We start from the raw sequence: 14,928 nt of genomic DNA on the forward strand, positions 1-14,928 counted from the left end.
AGCATCCACAGTTGTACATTCGGAACAATTAACAAGTTGGCAGCTGACATCAAAATAAGGCATTAGGTAGATGTGGTGTGATGTACTCACCGGGTTCTCTGGGGCTCTGTCTGGTTCCCCGACATTCTCTCCATAGCCTCTAATTGACGTCAAAAACATACACTTGTATCGATTTCAAAAGATGGAGACTTTTCATCTATATTTCTGTCAAAACACTGCTGAAAGGCCAGGCTTCTCATCTCAGGATGTACTGTGGCATCAAAGAGATATTTCATAGTGGGGTACCTCTTTTACTCAATTTTCTTTTTTTTTTGTTGCCCTCCTCCAATCATTGTGTTGGTTGTCTGTCAGCATAGCTTCTTTTTAGCTTCACGTCTGCTCATGTGTTGTCAAATGCATGTAGGATTTGACGAGCGCACACGGGGGGGAGGGGCTACCGAAGACCTACATGTCACACAGTATGGACCATGGAAGCTCCACAGTTCACTTACCGGTTTAATACATCTGTTATTGCTGAACATGTAGCAGAAACAAGGCTAGCTTGGGACAAAACTGCATCATTTAAAGCCTCGTTTTAAACCTCCAGGCCGTTGCTGGCAGATTGTGCCACCCACTGACACCAGCTTTGTTCTGCAACATACAGTGGCTTGCAAAGATATTCACACCCCTTTTATATTTTCCGTATCTTGTCGCGTTGCAACCGCAAACATAAATATACGTTTTATTGGAATGTAAGGAGGAAGACCAACACTAAGTAGTAGACAGTTATGAAGTAGAAAGAAAATTATACATGGTCACGGTGTGACCGCAACCAAATGCCTTTAGAAGTTGCCTGATGACTGCACTATTCAGTAGACAGAGGTTAATTAGACTGTAACAAGCGCGGCGCACTGCACAACTAATGCGCACGAGGCTGCGCCCTGCTCCGCTCCCATCGATCACACGCTCCAGACAAGACCCTCCAGTTACAGGAAGCAACAAAAGTGACAAAAAGGAGCTGGGAGATGCTAAACACAAGCTAAAAAAACGGAAGTAGTTACTACATCAGGAGAGTACAAAGTCAAAGGACTGGAAGTATTTTTGTTTAAAAAAAAAAAAGCCCAGATGCCAATGAACTGTTCTTGAGGAGCTGTTTTAAGAAATCATGTATATACATTTATTTGCTGACCAAACAAGTCTAATAATAGAGTCATTCTGTTATTGACTAACATTAAACATACCACAGCAAGACATATATTTTGGAAGCATTAGTATGACTGCCTACTGAAAGGAGAGGGATCTTTTCATGTACTCTTATTCTTTTATTATTGATTGTTCTAATGTAATTTGGATTATAAATCTGTAATAAAATCTACATATCTATCCATCTCGCTAGCTAGCTGTATCTCTATCCATCTCGCTAGCTAGCTGTATCTCTATCCATCTTGCTAGCTAGCTGTATCTTTTAGGTTCGATCTAAACTCAGTAGTTATCTAACCAGAGCACCTTTTGTATTTTACCATATGTCACAAATAGCTGGTGCCACAACACAAACAGAACTTCTTATAGTTTAAAAAAAAAAAACTGTAATTTTTCCCCAAAAGTCAGATTTGTACAGTGTACAACTAAGAGTTATGTGCACCAAAAGAAAAAAAAAAAAAAAGAAAGTAAGAAACCTCTCAATAGAATAAACTGATGCCTGTGATTGTGACAAAATGTGAAAAAATCTTCAAGAGGTCACAGATGCTCTCTGAAGGCTCTGCATGTTTAGCTTACACATGTCCCAGCTTCCCAGAAGGTAAAATACCAACATTTCATCCTGCTGGCTGAATCCTTGGATCAGCAGTTCAGTCCCAGGGCACTCCACATGCAGAGATGTCTTTGCACAAAGCAAAGTTGCTCCCACTGCTTTGCCCGAGTCTTGCATGGCGTGTGAGTGAAGCCTGAGGCATGTTTTTGTTTTTGTGCAGGATATATTTCTACAGACTCTGTAGAGGTATATCCACCTGAGCCAGCAGTCTGCCGAGCCGAAAATATGTCATGTTAAAATCCAAACCACTCGTGCTTCCTTTGTCCGCTTATTTTGCACGCCGTGGACAAGCGAGAAGTCAAAACGCCGAGTTCCAGACATTTTAAGATGGGTAACAATAACAGCTTCTAAAGCAAAGCAATACCACAATCCAGCCATGTTTTTTTGGTCAGACAAACGTGTAAAAGAAACAGCGAGGATTCTACTGTACATTTTGTTTTCAATAAGCAAAAACTGCTGGTCATGAACTGAGATTTGTCTCATATGCTGCAGCAGCACCAAAGAGAGCGGGGGCGACTCTGACCACTGGGGTTTTGTTTAACCACAAAGCGGATCAAAACAGAAGCTGCCGATCACTTAGCATGTTCTCATGCTTCTAAATAAATTTATTTCGTTTGTCGGCGTTATGAGTCCAATTCAATTTGAACCATTACAAGTAAAAGCGGTCCATCTTCACTCTGACAACTGCTTCGGCTCGCAGCTCAGAGATGATTTTAGAAAACATGATTAATGCTTGGTTTGGAGAAAATATCTAACTCTTTTTTACATGTTTACATTGGTGTGGAAAAGTAAATCCTTAGAGCTTAAGTAGAAGGCAACTGGGCTTCTTTTCTAGAGGAGTTCCACTTGTGAAAACCGACAGTTTATGCAGCTCAACCAAAGGTCAGTGTAAGTTGCTCCATTTGGATTTTTCAGGGGCAAACTTTGGGTATTTAATGCAGAAAAGAGCAACAAAATTTTCCCCTCAGGGTCATTGCTCTGCATCCGTGTATGCAGTTCAGCTCTTGCTGACAGTTTTGCAATTTTTATGGGAACCCAACATTGATTCAGCATTTTTCTCCCATTACTTTGAATTTGAGCCTGCATTCAGCTTCACTTGAAGTGTGAAAAATTCAACTAAGAGATTAAATACATACCATCAAAAACTAAAGCTTTTTTTTTGTACTTACAGGTAAGCAACTGAAAGAAACGGCATAAATATCTTTAATTTATATGATTCTAGATTTCGTCAGCTGATTTCCTTAAACAGGAACAGGTTTTTATTCAAGATAAACACGGCAGAGACTGTAAAATTAACAAGAAAAGTGATATTTTGGATTGGCAGAGGACGCACATGTTGAGACAGACAGTTAAACAACTGAAATCTTTAATAAAAATTAATGATAAACAACAAAATCACATCAATATGGATAGATCCTCAAGGAAGCTCCCACAGCCCAGGATAACACTTTCATTCTATTGGCTGGGACGTTGCCAGGCGACGGTACTTTTTTGTTTTGAGAGAGAGCAGAAAATGCTCTGCAAGTGAACAGAGATGTTTGCGAGAGGAGAGGTGATCCATGCGGAGAGACGTTTTGCGCGCGAGGAGAAAGTCTGAGCGTGAGCACAAAGATTTGAGAGAGAACAGGGAATATTTGAAAGAGCAGAAGATCTGAGTGGAAGTATTACAAGTTTTGCGGACAAAGAAATGAAATTCTGCTTTCAAAGCAAACACTGCAGTTAAATTTCTCCATAATTCAGTTCAGAAGAACTATTACAGACATTCAAATACACAAAAATTAAGCAAAATATACAGAACAAAACATCAGCTTATTCATTGCCATATCGCTTCACCGTAGTGATTTTCAATTTTCTGTCAATTCATGAAGTTTCAAGAAGTGGTATTGTATAAATACTGGGGTTATGTAATCTCACCACATTTTTGAAGCTTCGGTTAAAACCTGTTTATGGTCCAGCTGAACAAAATGCAAAGTACATTAAACTTTTTCACAATTTACATGGTAAAAAGTAACAAAGAGTCTGGGATGCTGGTTACACTAGGCTGTTCCTTGAGTAACAGATTCAAACTTTACCAAACTCATTTTAGCTCTTTCAAACTCCGCCAAGCTAACATTAGCCTTCGAGACGTATCTTCGTTTCATGCCGAGCGCCGCAGCCGAGAAAGGAATCCATTCCGTGATCAACCCCTTATTCCTGACACAATCACACTCTTGGACCCTGCACATCTCCGATTCTGTCTCCAGAACAGTGTGAGCCCTTCAGGCCAGACGGCATCAATAAGCGCCTGACAGTCCTCAGAGGAGCCTCATTCTCAGACACAGCAGTGCCAGGATAAAAGACAAATGAAGAATAATTGACTCACAGCTCATGGCCAAAGGGATTAGTATGATAGAACTCTTGGGATCGCTTCCACATTCTTTCAATCTCTGCCCGTCTCACGCGCTCCCTCTCTCTCTTTCTCTCTCCGTCCTCTCTCCAACGTTTTTCGGCTGTCGAGTCTCTCGTGGCACCGCCAGACCCCGCCCGGAATCACGGCGTCCATTTATACTCGGCTGAGAGATAGAGAGGAAGAGAGAGAGAGGGCAAAACTTATTAAAGACATCAATAACGGCCATTGGAGTCCGAGGAGGAAGTCTGTGACCTCGTTTGATGTAGCGACTCAAACTACGAAGCAAAACTCACAGACTGAGTTTCGCTTTGGTTGATACCGCGAATGTTTTTTTTTTCTCCTCCATCATACGTAACAAAGAGGGACGGCAGCAAAATGAGAGATAGAGCTAATTTTAATCATTTTACTCTAAAAGAGCAGTAATTATTCTGTCTGGGTCAGAAGCAACTCGTCATATTTGAGCGCCACATTGTCGTCGGTCAGACCGGTCTGTTTTCCCTCAAACAGACGTATTTATTTCTGTATTAACGGGAGGCGACTATTAGGAGTTATATAACGCCGGCGTGTTTTAAGTGTTTCCTCAGGTTAGTGTGCTGCTTTCTTGGGTTAATTGAAGGGCACAAAATAAAGTAGGCATATATACCAGGAGCAAGTGGAGCAGCTACCTCTCTATTTCTCACAAATGTTTTTGTGGCGCAGTCTCCCGGAAATGAACAATGATTCAGTATTTGTCGAAGCGTTCACTGTAAGTAGGTGGAAAAAAAGAACAACGAATGAAATGTAATGCAGAACCAGGACTATGAAGGGCTGTTAGAATAAGATTGATTTCTGTTGTAGAAGACTGTGTGCGTCTAACATGCGGCAATTTCAGACTTCTCATCAACTCGAAGTTGATGCAAGTTTGTGTGGTGCTGGAGCTGTGCTTCTGCAAGAAGATGAGCAAGGCACAGAGCATCCTCTCTGCTACTTTTCGAAAAAGTTTAATAATCATCAGCTTCATTACAGCACATTTGAAAAAGAAGCTCTTTCTTTGTTACTTGCGTTACAGAACTTCGACGCTTATATTGGTTCTAGTGCGCAACCTGTACAAGTGTTTACTGATCATAACCCGCTGGTTTTTGTCTCCCAAATGCGAAATTCCAACCACCGACTGATGCGCAAGATTTAAGGATAATGCATTAGCGGAGAAGTTTTTAACTAATTTGAATTAAACACTTAGGGGTGTGTTTAATTCGTGTGAATGGGGGCGTGATGACTGGCGTCGTCAACTTATGTAAATATGAGTGTGCAGGTGCCCGTCTCTGATTGGTTCATAGACGACGATGGAGACGTCCAATTGGTGGCCTTCCGGAGGTGACGGATATAAAAGCTGCTGACGCGGACTTCCTGCCATCCGTCCTGCTGCTCCTCTTCCTCCTCCTGCTCCTTCTTCTCTTGTGAGCTGACCTTGGTGGATGTTCCAAAGCTACTGCCCTCACTTTCTGAGAATGTATCTGTAACTGTGTCTTTGTCTTCCATCACAAAGGCACTTCTATCTCTGATTCCTGTTAAGGGGTAAAAATGCTTTGTCAGTGTGTTTCCAGTAATGTTTGACATCTTTTGTCCACCAAAAGAAATAATGGCGTGTCGCCATTTCTATCTTCTCGAAAAGCCCACAAATATCTTCCTGATACGACTCTGGACTGAAAACCTCCACAATGTTCTGGATGAGGAGAGACCCACGATCTGGTTGTCTGTACGACACAGTGTCAGGTGTGCAGGAAAGAAGAGAAATAAAGTTTTTCTCTATGAACAAATTGAAGCTTGTCTGCTTCCATATCCTCAGGTTGTGGAACATGAGCGGCTGTGTTTGGACTGTCGTTGACCAGAACGCTTCCTCTTCGTTCTCCTTTGCAGGCCTGTATGATGATGACCTTTGGTTTATCTATTAGCTCTGGACAGCTGTAGGAGTGTTTGAAAATGTTGTCGATTGGAAATTCATCTGGTTTGTCCTCTTTCCAGTCAACCCCAAGAGTTTTCCCCTGGTTTCTATGAGACATGATAACCACAAACACGCTGTCAGTGTGTTTTTTAGTTTGGGATGTTTAGTAAAGTCAATTAAAGCCTCATCAATCGCCTTTCCAGTGAGGTTTGTGTATTTCACCACCTCATATCCCAGATTAGAAGGCAGTTTCTCCATGTTCTCCTCGCCTTTCTCTGCTCCCAGTCTGTTCATTGATTTCTCAGAAAACTTGATATTAGTGATCAGCAGGGCTACGCGGTTCTTAAGGAAGTTTGGGTCACAGGATAGATCTCTGGATTGTCTTTTTTGGACTTCCAGAACTCTTCCACGCTGGAGACTGAAGGAGTTGATCCACTCTGAGCCACCAGGCCTGCTGAAGCTGGCTGAGCGGGCTGGACGTTGGACAGACCCAACTCGCAGTACAGTGTGTTATCCACACTTTTCAGGTGAGCAATCCTCTTGCTGCTGGCTTCATGTCCTTTCCTCTTCACCTTGTCGATGAGATGGCGTGCATTAGCCGCTCTGCTGTCGTTCTCTTCAACTACTGCATCCTTCAACACACCATCATGCAAAAGGCCATCCAGGAGTTGATCTGACTCTCTCAAATTCTTTATCTTGTGGGTGTGTCATTGCAGCGGCCATCTTGGAACCCTGATAACGACGACAGAGACGTCCAATTTGTGGCCTTCCAGAGGTGACAGATATAAAAGCTGCAGACGCGGACTTCCTGCCATCCATCCTCAGTTCATCCCAACCGGCCACACTGTTACCATGTAAAGTTCTGGAGTTTGTAGGAGTGAGCTGCCGTTTGTTTCCTTAGTTTTCTCATATTTTTCTTAGTTAGACAAAAACTTAGTTTCTAAGTTTTTGTCATTTGGTTTATTCACTTTCAATTAGGTAAGTTGGTTAATGTTCAGATAGTTTCCTTTTGTTTGTTGTTTTCGGCATTAGCTTTCGCTGAAGCCATATACTCCACTTGTCGTAACATCTCAATCAAAAATACATCTTTTTAAAATAAATAACATAAATTGTTCAACTTCGTGTGTGTTGGCTGCTTGGAATCTGAAGAGAATAGATCCTTCATCCTATGATCTGGCCACCCCTAGACGGGTCGAAACACTGGTTTGCTATTTCCTCCACCGTTTGTTCAATGAGAATTTCAATATAAATAATATAGAAAGTAAACTGGGTGAAGCTCAGTGATTCAAATCACACTCACTTCTGTGACTGGTGTCATAAAGAGGCGCGTTATCATTTTCCTTCCATGTAATTACTGTACATACTACTTTGTTTATGTCAGGAGTTGCGGTGTGTGGTGGTGAGGCAGACGCTGTAGAACCAGGTTGAAATGAGAAAATTATATTTTAATGATGGAAAATAGTCCAAACAGTCCAAAGCACAATCCACAAATAGTCCACAAAACCCAGGCAGCACAGCTGAGCAGAGGCCAGGGCTCAACGCCGGTAGCAGCTGGTTAAACGAGTGACCAGAACGACAGGCTAGACAGAAATGACGCCGAGACTAGACGAGGAACAAGGAACACAGGTGGGGTTAAATACACAAGAGGTAATCATGGAACGAGACACACCTGGGAACAATCAAGGGGTAAACAGGACAACATGGAGACACAGAAAACTCAAAATAAATACACAGAAAAACTCAAACCATGACAGTTTAGGTAGTTCAAGAGGAATTTAAAGCTCCCCTCCCCCCCAAACAACAGACTAGGAGTTGCATTTCATTGCACACATTTACTGTATATGAAGGATCAATGGGACCTGCTGTCTATAAAAGAGAATAAGTCACTAAAAACTGAAAGGAACTTGAAGGCAATTTCTTTTAAAGAACTGATATTCATGTACAGCACTTTGGCACATGAGTTAGAAATAAAAGCGCCCGCTCAACAGAACTGCTGTGCTTCCTGTGTGCATTAGCGATCCAGACAAAACAAAAGTACAGAGAAAGCTGAATCAGGCTGCTTGGCATCAGGTCCAATTAAGCTCATGTTCTGAATTCATTTGAAAACTCAACGAGAAAGCGGCTGATACCAAAGAAAAAAGAAGCAGCACACATCGCAGCACTTAAGCCCCGGTTTATTAAGTTCCAATGGAGGACAAGGCCTTTTTATGTTCTACTGATGGACCTGCTGTGGTTGATGACGTGGCCCTCAGTGCAGAAAATGACCAATTAATCAAACCACCAAGCAGCACTTAGCGAGCGCAGGAACTTCATCAGTGATTACTAATCCACCCTCTTGGTCCTCATCACATTTTTGTTTTTAATTTTATTTTATTTTATTTAAATGAAATTCTTAAAAAACTGCTAAATGATTTACACCGCAGGCCGACCCCATCTGTGTCTGCCTTACCTTGCGGTGATTCGGGTACGTCTCGTTCACATCCTGTGCTCTGTGCAGGTGAGACGACCTGGACGTGTATATATGTAGAAACTCAGGCACCAGCTGAATGTACGGAAGAATAAGTCGAGGCCCGGTAAATTATTAGCTCATGCGGCTCACTTCCAACTACTGCGCTTTTATCCCACCAACAACCTAATGAGACGTTTTCTGGCTCCGTGGGATCCCCTAAATTGCCGCGTCTCGTTATTTCTCCCTCCCGGTGATTTTTGAGGCAGTGTTTAAAACTCCGGCAGGACAGATAACCTCCAAATTATGCACTAGACCAGACCGGCGGCGGCGGCGGCGGCTGTTTGAATGGCTCCTTGATTGATTCATTTTTAATTCTGTTCGCTGTCAGAGGCGGCGAAGGCAGCGCCGTAAACTCCGACGGCACATGAAGGGGCCACTTCTTCGCTTCCTTTCATCGAAACGCATATTACGGCACTTTGTGTCGATTTCCCTCTGATTTATTAATGTGAATAATCTCGAGATTGGTGGCCCCTCTGCGCTCGTGTTCACTAAGCGATAATTAGGGGTAGAAAAGAGAAACAAGTTCTCGTTTTTAAGGCTACAAGACCTTAGTGCTTTGTTTGGTCTATAAGAAACTTGGTTACATATCTCAGGTAATTTTATATTGTCCCAAAACTGTTATGTTGCATCAATAAAAATACAGAGATTTACAAAATGATTCAGACTTCTTGAGCTTTGTAACATTATGTCATGTTGTGACCACAAACTTCACTTTAATATAATGCAAAAAAATTTTTTTTTTAATTTACAGTCGGAAAAGGGTGACATGCCCTGCATTTTGATATCAAAATGTGATTAAATTCAATTTGAAGTGTAACTTAAAATACACTGGAACGGTTTGCATCAATGCGTATTTAGTAGTAGATTGGCCCAGTCAAAGACCAGGCCGATATCTAATTGCAAACTCGGATAATTGTCATCCACAAGTGTTGTCATTTCACCCCAACCGTAAGCAAATGAAGACATCAGTGAATGATTGATTTTAGCCAATGTTTTTCAAACATTTATTGGGTACTGAGAATATAATTTCATATTCTACAGTATCAGAACTGCTTTAGCACATTAGTTAGCGGGCAAATTAGCTGCCTCAAGCATTCAACGTATTTATCTGAGTGAATTTTCTTTGGTGCAAACAGGGCGTCTGCGTTGAATAGCACGAGGCTAAATTCTGGATTTTCTCCAAACAAGTACCGTTTAAAAGGTTTATTCTGTTTAGCTGGGCTAGCTTCCTGGCTAGGAGGCTAACACTGCTTTCCTCTCTATTTTAGCCATATGATACAGTGTTTAGCCCTTTCTTATTAGCCATTGAAGGAGCTAATGAGGGCAATTCTGGTTTTATTACCTTCGTTTGTAAGCCTGGTTCAGAGTATCTGTGTTTAGCTAGGTATCTCTCCTGGACGTATCCTCAAACATTACCTTTTTCCTTAACATTGAAAGAAGCTGATATCTTTTGCAACGTGGCAATGATTCCTGCTCTTCATCCGTTGAAGAGCAACATTGAAAAGCACTACAAGCACCTTTTTGACATTGCTGTCATGGAGTTTATAGATCTCCTATATGCACGGCTACATTACATGTTCACGCATTCTGACAGATTTTGGGAGATACACACCTGGTTTTAAATCACAGGGTTTCTGTGGTGACCATGCAGGCGCAACTTCGCATGAATCCAATGCCAACCTGTCAGTTCTCAACAGGCACTCCGGCCACTTTCATGTAAAAAGCCACCGTGGCAATCGCGCTAGTTCTGACCTGTAACATTTCCATTCGGGTCCAAACTCAGCCGTAAAGTCAAGTCTGAACGATTTGCAGCCATTTAAAATGGAAAAGCCTCAGCAGCACCGGGGGGAGAAGGATGTGCTGCTGAGGCTTTTCGGGGGAAATTCTGAGTTTTCAATCAGCATCTCCAATGTTTCTGGCAATAGGATGGAACTGTCTGGACATACAAAAACAAAACTGCTTTTGGTTTACAGTGTGGCTTTAAAATAACACGCATTAAAGGAAAATTAGCATGTTTTTATGGCAATTTTTTTGAAAATAACTGTCCTGAAAAGTGCTAGATCATGGATGTAAATGTGTTGGGACAAACCAAACCCCCTCCCCCACCCCCACCCACCCACCCACTTATCAACGTGCAATTTAATCTGAAACTCTCCCGTAAATGATGCCGCAAAGCTGAGCTTAAAAGACGGGAAACAACATTTTCATACAGTAACCTTCATCAGCAGCCAGCTGCTTCATTTCCAACGCTCCCTGGGTGGGTGTGGTTGCGTCAGATTTGATGACGGTGTTTTTTCCCCCGGCAGAGAAGCTAAAAAAACAATACACACCTACACACACACAGTTAGGAGCCACTAGAGACCTTTCTGGTGGTAAACTAAATGAGTCGGCTCTTCTGTGATGTTGCACTTCAATCTCGAAGTTACTAATGGCATTTGCTTCTACCATGACTAACTACCATCTGTTGCTTTTTATCATCTTGAACTTTGTTGTCCTTTTCTGATACAGGATACACAAAATAATGGAGCTGAAATTATATTAACCTGCTTTTTTCTCTGAGAGACAGAAGCGTTAGAGCACATTTTATATCAATTACATTTTGAAATCGCTTTTGGAAAACAAGACATGATTCATTCTGCATATGTCTAGCACATGTATATATTGTTAATTGCCACTCTTGGAGGATGTTCAGAAAAGAATTTTCTTTCTTTCTTTTTTTTTTTTTTGCACATAAATGACATGAGGGGCCCAGTCGCGCTGTTTCCAACACAAATCTTCCAGCCGGATTGAGATCCCAAATGTTTGCTAGTCCTGTCACTGAGCTGATCTGAAGAGCAGTGCTCTTTCTTTGCACTGCTTCTAACTAGTTTGGATTGATGGACTGAGAAATGTGGGCATTTACAGTAGAGGTAACGGGTTTCTAGACCTTTGGCGAGTTAGATAAGATCAGTGGATAAGATCGGCTTCACCAACCTCCCAAAACTAAGGAAATCGTTGCCGATTTGTTGGTGCACTTCTAGCCAGTTTTTATAAAAACTCCATGTATGTCAAGTGTGACTTAAAAAGAAATCTGACTTTGTAATTTAACCCCTAAAAATTGGGCATCTGTCTCTAAAAAAATCCTGCCGTTTCAGGAAATGATCCCATCACGTCTCTATTCACCCTTTTAATGACGTTTTTAACTGTATTTCTTAGGTGACGGAAACCACCACATTGCGTGTTTTCGACGTTGGCGGAACATCCACAAAATTTGGATGGAAACTCATCTAATGAGTCCTGTTTCTGCACACATGGCTTCCGTTTCCTTTTTTGTTTGAGGCTTTGGGTAGGAAAGGAAACGCCTTGTTGCGCTTCCTTTCCTACCTTGACGTTTCCCTTCACATTTTACCCAAGATTTCTGACACAACTAACTTTGAACCACCAACCAGCACTTTGCATTGGTTTACTTCTTTTTCTGTGGGTGTTAGAAACCTTTCCACATCTCTTGCAGTTTGACGTTCTTGACTTCTACAAGCACTCTCTTTTCTCTAGTCACCCACTTCCATATTTAGAAATGTGCAAGCATTTGTACGTTTGCCATTTTCTCAAGTATCCTAAAAGTTCAACTTTAGCTGCATGTTCTCACCACTTTGCTTTCCTTCAAATATCTTAAGTCCCTAAAAAAAAAAACTGTTTTTCTTGCATGTGCAGACGGGGAATGCTCCCCTGCTGTAGCTCCTTGAGCCCATGGCCTCTACTTTACCTCTCTGACTCACAGCCTTCTCGTCTGCCTTCAGAGTTTTTTGCGGTTTTTGGGGTGGCTGCTGCTCAGGAGGAAGAGCGGCCATCTGGCGGTTAGGAGATTAGGGTTGGATTCCTGCTTCCCCACTTCATATGTCAAAGCGTCCTTGAGCAACAGACCGAACCAGATACCGCACTCGATCCGTCGATCAGTCCGTGCCGGCGTGCCTGCGAGCGAGCGGACAGCACGTCGGAGGAACACGAGGAAACAACTTTAGCATATCTGAAATCCCACTGGAATGTGCGTCGGGTCTGATTGTCAGTCAGTGCGGACAAAGTGACAAACAAAACCAGATACCAAAACAAGCTTGTATAGAAAAAAAAAACATTTTTTGAAAACTGCTTCACGAGTCTGTAGTTTAGTCCTTTTACATACCTGTCAGTTTGGGACTCTCACCTCATTAGGGCGAAGGGGTTGTGATTTGAGAATATGTCGAGTTCAAGTCTCAGACTCAAGTCATACAAAAACACCAAAACCCCCTTTTTTTTTTTCTTAACCACGCTCTAAAGACTCTAATATTTTTAGTGAGACCTCAAGTCCAAGTAAATTGTTATTTCAAATAATTGAGGGAAAAAGTAATCTGGCAGCCATGCCACAGGCCAAAGCACTGAATGGGACACACTTAGTGTTTTTGATTTACAGATGTGGGCTAATAATGGTTCAGATCAGTGTGAGCTCAGAGTTTTCTCAAACTACATTTTTTTTGAACCACCATAGACTGTCTTGCCTGCAGTTATTGACAGCTATGTAGACACATTTACTGTACTTTTGCTTTCCAGCATCCAGCGGATCTATACTCAAATAGATAGCACTATCTATTTGAGTATAGATCTGTCTCTATACTCAAATAGAGAGCTCATTTGAGTATAATGCAAGCGATAGACATACATATTCTATGAAAAAGGGGAAATCATTCGACCCATAAGAAGAAGAAAATTCTTCAAACCCTGTTTAGTCCTCCATATAGGGAATCAGTGGACAGTATAAAAACATGAAGCCTGGCGGGTGACCAGGCTTTACTTATCCCCCTGCCAGGTTAAGTGTTGATTGTTTATTTATTTTAAATAGGTATTTTTATACACCTGTAGCTGAGCAAGTCGCTCTGTCCATTAACCGGCCGCAACGCCTGATCATGCAACCATGAAATTTTGTTCCTCGCTGCAAATGGTGCATGCCACCTTTCTCTCAAACTGGAAACTTTATTTGGGCTTTCCCAAGTTACTAAAAGCAACGTCAGCTTTGTTTATACTGTATGAGCTTCTGAATTGGAATAAAACAGTTAAAGATACTGACAACAATCCCTCTCATAACTGATAAATAAACATAAATAGTTTTGTTAATCCAAACAAGGGTTGAAGTAGTTTTAGGTTTTGACTTTTTGTTTGTATAATTCGGTTAGTTTTTAGTGTGTTTGGTTGTTTTTATCCGTTATTGTTAAATATGGTTTGGTTTTACTTTCTATTACTTATAATAGCCGTTTTAGTTTTTTCATACTTAGCATGGTTCCAGTTAGTTATAGTTTTTCCTCTTTACTTACTGATTTTATTTCTCTCAGTTAACAAAAATGTTTTCTCAGTTTCGGTTTTTGTCATTTCCTTAGTTTCAGTGAACACTAATGACAATGATCCTGACTGACCTAAAACTGGACAGGTTTAGTCTGATTTAGTATAAGATGGCAAAAATAAATAAACTAAGAATATTTCCATATAATGTTGAAAATTATACAATTTAAACTGCAAGTGACAGTGAAAATATGCAGAAAAGTACCAATTGCGCTCCACATGTTTGACAGAGTGCCAAATTGATTATATTATTGTATTTTATTATAGTAACCAAAACTACTTACATTTATTGAATAACAACTAAAGTACCAAATGTTGTTTTTTTTTAATATACATATTTTTGTCATTTCCTGAATGTTTTTCTTTTGCCCAGCTGATTTAGATGTCAGGTTGCCCTGTTGAAAAAAAAAAATGGTAAAGTGATTTAAAAAAAATACAGAGGAAATGTATCCGCCTTGAAAGAGTAGGAGCAAGCTTTGAAAATTCTGTTTGATTTCCCAGTAATTGTCTTTTCTCCATGCGCAGCCACAAACACTCCAAGAAGACAAACATCTCCTTGCTCCAACTACAGGCGGCGAAGAGGTAAAGTCTGCGCCGCGGCTCTCAGCGTTCACGACGACTCTCTCGTAAGTCTGACGTGTTGTGGCCGAGCCGGATCTCTTAGAATCGTGCTGCTTTTCTTCTCCGCGCCGGGTTTCATTGCTCTGATCCGTCACGCCGTACGCCGGCGATTCTGTCGTGAAACATTCTGCGGCGCATGAATACTTTAAAATGGTAATAAAGCGAGCATTTATGATGGCTGCAATTACGGCGACCCACTCCCCATGCAGCCTTCCACTGAAATTACTTATAATTATCACCGTGTCGACACATTGGTGCTGAATTATGGATGAAGGGAGATCATCAGCCGCAGTATTTTTATTGCGTTTTTGGAAGTATTGCCTGGCGTAGAGGGAAGGAACACAGAGTGGAGAACC

At 41.4% G+C, this 14,928-nt stretch overlaps 1 pseudogene; it reads right to left on the reverse strand.

Annotated features, from left to right (window-relative positions):
* Positions 1 to 5,447: 5,447 nt before the first annotated feature.
* LOC102218050 lies at positions 5,448 to 12,435 on the reverse strand (annotated as a pseudogene).
* Positions 12,436 to 14,928: the final 2,493 nt, after the last annotated feature.

Source organism: Xiphophorus maculatus, chromosome 15 (assembly GCF_002775205.1).
Source record: "Xiphophorus maculatus strain JP 163 A chromosome 15, X_maculatus-5.0-male, whole genome shotgun sequence".
NCBI classification, from domain to species: Eukaryota; Metazoa; Chordata; class Actinopteri; order Cyprinodontiformes; family Poeciliidae; genus Xiphophorus; species Xiphophorus maculatus.